This window comes from Dromiciops gliroides, chromosome 6, assembly GCF_019393635.1.
Source record: "Dromiciops gliroides isolate mDroGli1 chromosome 6, mDroGli1.pri, whole genome shotgun sequence".
In the NCBI taxonomy this organism is placed as follows: domain Eukaryota; kingdom Metazoa; phylum Chordata; class Mammalia; order Microbiotheria; family Microbiotheriidae; genus Dromiciops; species Dromiciops gliroides.
The window spans coordinates 17,861,170-17,867,169 of record NC_057866.1 but is presented as its reverse complement, the minus strand read 5'-3'; positions in this window follow the sequence as shown (position 1 = coordinate 17,867,169).

The following is a 6,000-nucleotide window of genomic DNA, read 5'->3' as shown; positions in this document are numbered from 1 at the left end:
CAGCAGAGTTCATGCACTAAGCAACTTGGGCTTTTCCCCCATCACTCCAGCTTAAGAATGAAATTATGTTTGTGTGAACATTATCAAAACATCTTACTGGGGCAGCTAGGTGGCACAGTGGATAGAGCACCGGCCCTGGATTCAGGAGTACCTGAGTTCAAATCCAGCCTGAGACACTTGACACTTACTATCTGTGTGACCCTGGGCAAGTCACTTAGCCCCAAATGCCTCACTAAAAACAAAACAAAACAAAAAAACAAACAAACAAAAAAAAACATCTTACTGAGCCTTAGACACTCTCTCTCTCTCTCTCTCTCTCTCTCTCTCTCTCTCTCTCTCTCTCTCCCTCCCTCCCTCCCTCCCTCCCTCCTTTCTCTCCTCCTCCTCCTCCTCTTCCTCCCCCTCCCCCTAGATATTATACCTGGTACATAGAATAAATCACAGTGCCAAGGGACCCTAAGATATAGAACTTCAGGCCTGGGAGGGATTCTAATACATAAAACTCCAGAACCAGGAAGGACATTAAATAAGAGAACTCAGACCTTAGAGGAACATTAGAAAATAGAAAATCAGAACTGAGAGGGGCCTTAAAACACTTAATATCAAACCTAAAGTGTATGATCACTTGTCATCCCCATTCTTGGAAGTATTCAAGCAGAGGCTGGGTGACAGTTTGTTCAATGTGTGATAGGAAGGATCCCTTCTGTGTATGGATTAGGCTCAATAGCTACTGAGGTCCCCTACAATTCTCAAACTCTGTGATTTTGAAAAAAAAATTGTAAAAATTTTGGAATGTTGGGGGCAGCCAGGTGGCACAGTAGATAAAGCACCAACCCTGGATTCAGGAGGACCTGAGTTCAAATTCGGCCTCAGACACTTGACACTTAACTAGCTGTGTGACCCTGAGCAAGTCACTTAACCCTCATTGCCCCACAATAAAAAAAAGAAAAAGAAAACAGGGAATATTGGAGATAGAATGGTAGAGCTGGAAAAGACCTTAGAAATTATCTAATCTCAGTCACTCACTTTACAGACTAAGAAACTGAAGCCCAGAGAGGGTAAGGGATTTGCCCAAGGTCATAAAGGGGAAAAGCTATATGGGAACCCAGATTCTTCCTCCTTGTCCTATTCTGTTCTTATTATACTCCATAGTCTTTCCTAGAGGCCCATTTTCTGTCTAGCCCCTAGATCTGACCTTGAGTATCTTCCTTCCTCAAAGGAGCAACCTACGAACATAATTAGACTTCTTATACCACAGACCTGGAAACGTGGCAACCCATTCTAAAGCATGAGTTCTTAACCTTTTTGTTTCATAGACAACTTTGGTTGTCTAATGAAGACAATGGATCCCTTTTCAAAATAATGATCCCTTGCTTCCTTTCATAATTAAAAGAAATGGTAAACGTTGGCTCAAGGTTACTAAAAATAAAGATTAATGTTTTCCCAATTAAGTTCACATACTCAATGAAATCTATTCATGAACTCTGTTCTAATCATACAAAAGTCAGTCTGTTCCACTTTTTAGGGCAAATAGCCAGACTCTCTAATTGGTCATTACCCAAACTGTATTCTAGTCAGGAGATTTCTTTGGGAGACAGAGCTGGAGTCCTAACTCCCTAGACCAGGAGACTTTCTAAGCCACTATCTTACATCCTGACTGAAAAGCTCAGCCTTCTATCCCAAAGATCTGTCATCTTGCTATGTTATCTGAAACCATGAGATAAGAGCCGTCCTGGCTGAAGTAGAAAGGTCTGATGAGAAGGAAGCCAAGACTAGTGATCTTAGCAGCCAACCTTTAAAAAAGATACCATGATTAAAAAAACCCAAATGCCTCTGACAAAAGTGCTGAGCTTAGAGATAGAAATGATTACTGGAATAGGAACTACAGAAGGGATACATGCATATATACATTGTTGATAAATAATTACAATAGTCTTATAAGGTAAGCTGAGCATAAAAAATATCTATTATCCTCATTTTACAGATGAGAAAACTGAGGCTCTGAGAGATTAAATGACTTGCTAATGGTCACACACACACTATACAAAAATCCATTTAATCAACAAGTATTTATTAAGTACTTCCAATGAGCCAGGTACTGTGAAAAGTGATGGGGCACAAAGACAGAAATGAAAGAGCTCCTGTCCTCAAGGAGGTTACATTCTACTGGCATGTAATATTTACTCATGTACATATATGCAAATATTTAAAAAATAAATGCAAGATAATCTCAGAGACCTCTAGCATCTTGAGTGAAATCAGGAAATAATATGAAAATTACAGAAACTGAAGTCTGAAGAAAGCCTGAAATTGCAAGAGACATAGGTTAAAAAGAAGTGCTTTCTAAGCATGGAGGATAGCTATGCAAAGCCATGAAGATGGGAGATAGAATTGCCCCAAGTGTAGATAGTATATATAGGAGAATAATGTGTCATATGCCTAGAAAAGAAGGCTAAAGTCAGATTATGAAGGACTTTAATTGGCAAGCAGAGGAGGTGTTCATGTATTTCTTTTATCCTAGAGTAATAGGGAGCCACTGGAGTTTATTAAGCAGGGGAGAGACATGGTCAAACCTGTGTTTGGGAAAATCACTTTGGCTACTGTGTGGAAGATAGATTGGAGAGGGGAAGGACTGGAGGCAGAGAGAACAATTAGGAGGTTACTGAAATAGTACAAGCAAAAGATGGTGAAGATCTAAGTTAGCCAAAATTGAAAATTCCCTGTTCACTGTGCTCTCCTATCTCTTGGCTTTTGCTCAACCAGAATGACCTTACCTTATAAAAATGACCATCCCTAGAATGACCTTCTTCCTATCTTACAACTCTGTTAACCCCCTTCTCTCATAGCACTAACTTTGGTAAGTCTAACATAATTATTATATAATGGTATTTTGTAATTATCTGTAGCCAATATAGCATAGTAGCTGGCACGTAGTAGGCAGAACTGGGGGAGTCATGTCATAGTATGCACTTAATAAATATTTACTGATTAATTTATTGTTATTTTAACCCCTTAATGCAGTAGAAACTCTGTGCTCTGGAAAGACAGAGACCAATCCCGTCTTACCTAAACTTCGTATCTCCTCCAGGACCTTGGACAGTGCTCTGCATATAATAGGTGCTTAATAACAATTTGTTGATTTGCTGAAAAAAAACAAAACCCTGAAAATTGGAGAAGGGAAGTGAAATGCCCAATGCCACGCAGCTGGTTAACTCAGGGCCTCCTGACTCACATACAGCATTGTAACAAGAATGACTTTTTGTCACTGGGTAAATAGTGATGCTTAGTATAAAGTCCAAGGGCCATTAAGGACACATTGGTCTCCCTCATGCTGACATTTTGCTGATTTTTTTTCCTTCTTTGATGAACATCATATCATCACGGGGCCCTCAAGCCATCGCTGCTCTTTCCTTCAGTTGCATCCAGACCATTTCCCACTCTGCTGTAGTTAATAATAGCAGTGCCAGGCACAGCAAATGCTTTGATTCTGCAAAGGGTGTTCCAGTTGCCTTTATCAGCAGCTTTTTTCCAGGGACCTTGGACAGACTTTAGAATCACTCTGCAGCTAAGGAAGCTGAGACAGGAACTTATTAAACTGCTTGCCTATGGTCTCCAAATCAGTGAAAGGACCGGTATTGACATTTTCTGGCTTCATACCTATCATGGGCCCACTGATTTATTCCATTCATGTCAATCCAGTTCTTCTATCAGAGATAGGAGAGGAACATCAATCAAGGGAAAAGTAGGCAGTGTCTAAAGTGGCAGCCCTTTAAGCTACCCAGCCAGTGAGGATGGAAACAGGAATTTTATGTTATTTCATGCTTTCCCCAAATAATGGTAATGTTTGGAATATATCTTTCTCTCCTTCCAGGAAATATTAGTGTCATAATAGAATCATCAGTCAGATTCAGAGAATATCAAAGTCAAAAGACACAGAGCATAGGATGTTTGCTCTAAAAATGATATTAGAACACAGAATGTCAGAGTGGGAAGAGAACTCAGAACATAGAAAGCCAGAACTGGGAGGTACCTTCGAAGATAAAATAGCTGAAACAGACCTTAGAAGCCAATTCTCTCCATTTTATGGATGAGGAAAGCAAGGCCTGGAAAAGTGATAACCCCACACTGTGAAAGAGAAAAGATCCCTTACTATCATAACCTCTTTTAAGGATAAACTGTTTTCTGATATTTCTGGCTCTCACTAGTCTTCTCTTTCCTTTCTAGTCAGTCTTTCTGCCTCCCAGTTTTCTCCCCTGTTCATAATTGCCTGATAAACATATTCTATTTTGTTCAGTGATTCATACATGTTTAAAAGAAAATGGGGTTTGGGACCTTTATAAATCAAATTGTAGAAGGAAGAAGACATTCACTAAGGCTCAGATCTGTGAGGAAAAAATTAAGTTATAAAAGAGACAAGGGACTACCAGAGTAGAATAGTGTATACACTGGCAAACATCATCACTGAATCTGTTGTTTTTGCTTAGCTGTTTTTCTTTGTGACAAGGAGGGAAGAACTCACAGGATTATAGATCTATAGTTGGAAGAGATCTCAGAAACAATCTAGTAGAACACTATCATTTTACAAATGAAGAAACTGAAGACTAGCATGATTAAGTGACTTGTTCAAGGTCACATGGGTAAGTAAGGGTTAGGGGCAATATTTGAACCCAATCCTCTTTTTCCAAAGGCAGGTCTTTTTTTACTGTACCACCAGAAATGATGACCATTAAAAAAGATATTAATAAAACCTTTAAGAAATAATTCATATTAAGAAGTAGAAGCAGAGACTCTTATCTTGAGAAAGGACATTTGGAACCATCCACTAAATGACCAATACCTTTCACATATTGGCACTTATCTGAAAGACTAACATAGAAGCAGTGTTGGATACATTGGTCTGGTCATGAGTGTGGTTCACCTCTTTCAGACACTGTGTTTTGCCAGCCAGAGAGTCATTGTTGATGAATGCCAGAGGCTGAATGGACAGCATCTTGAGTATGGATGACTCAGCTCTACTAACCCCCAGGAATTCCATAGCTTTCCCCTTTTCGTGACAAGCAGTGACTCTGGCTTGTCTCTCTCCCCTGGGGGCCTCTCTGTCACTGCTATCAGGCATTCATGCTCCTCAGAGCATCACCAAATTTTCTTTGACATGGTCATATAAGAAGTCAAATCGGTGCACAACAAACTGACTGAGAAATAAGATCCTGGGAACCTCCCTCTGCCCAGAAAGGAAAGAAGAATGAAAGAGAGAAAAGAAGGGGAAGAGAAGGGAAAGAAGAGAGAATGGAGAGGAGAGAGGAGAGAGGAGAAATGCAGGAACAAGAAAGGGGTGGCGAGAACAGGAGAAAAATACCTTGTAAATGTCAGAGGGGAAGAAAGAGTGAGAGTAGAATTCATACCACCTCCACTGAAGAACTATTCAAGGGCAGATGCCACAAGATGGTAAATATCAGTAAAAGATACTAAAATGAGAGCTATTAGCCACACTGCAAGGAGAGAGGGATCACACCAGATGACCAAGCATAGCAGAACATGGGACTAGAAAAAAACCAAAATGCATTGAAACTTGGGAGACTGCCAGCTGGCTGATGTATGCGGTAAAATGGTAATTAGGAAAAAATGGATCAACAGCTAATCAGATGCTCTCAAACTTGATCCTGAACAGTAGATGCATAAAATGTTATGAGGAGAAAAGACTTTATAATATGCAGTAAAATGCCAGATGTGAGATGGACCATAGGACATATAACAAGAAATGTAAAAACTGGGAGAGACCTTAGAGCATAGAACAAGGAACATCAGAGAAGGGAGGGACCTTAGAATACAGAAGATGATAACAGAGCTGAGAGAAATCTTCGAACATAGAACAGAATGGCAGAGCTTGAAAGGGCCTTAAAATATAGAGCAGAAAATTTCAAAATTGGAAAATGGCCTTAGAACATAGAACATCAGATATGAGAGTGCCCTTGGAATATGAAACAGCAAATGTCAGAACTG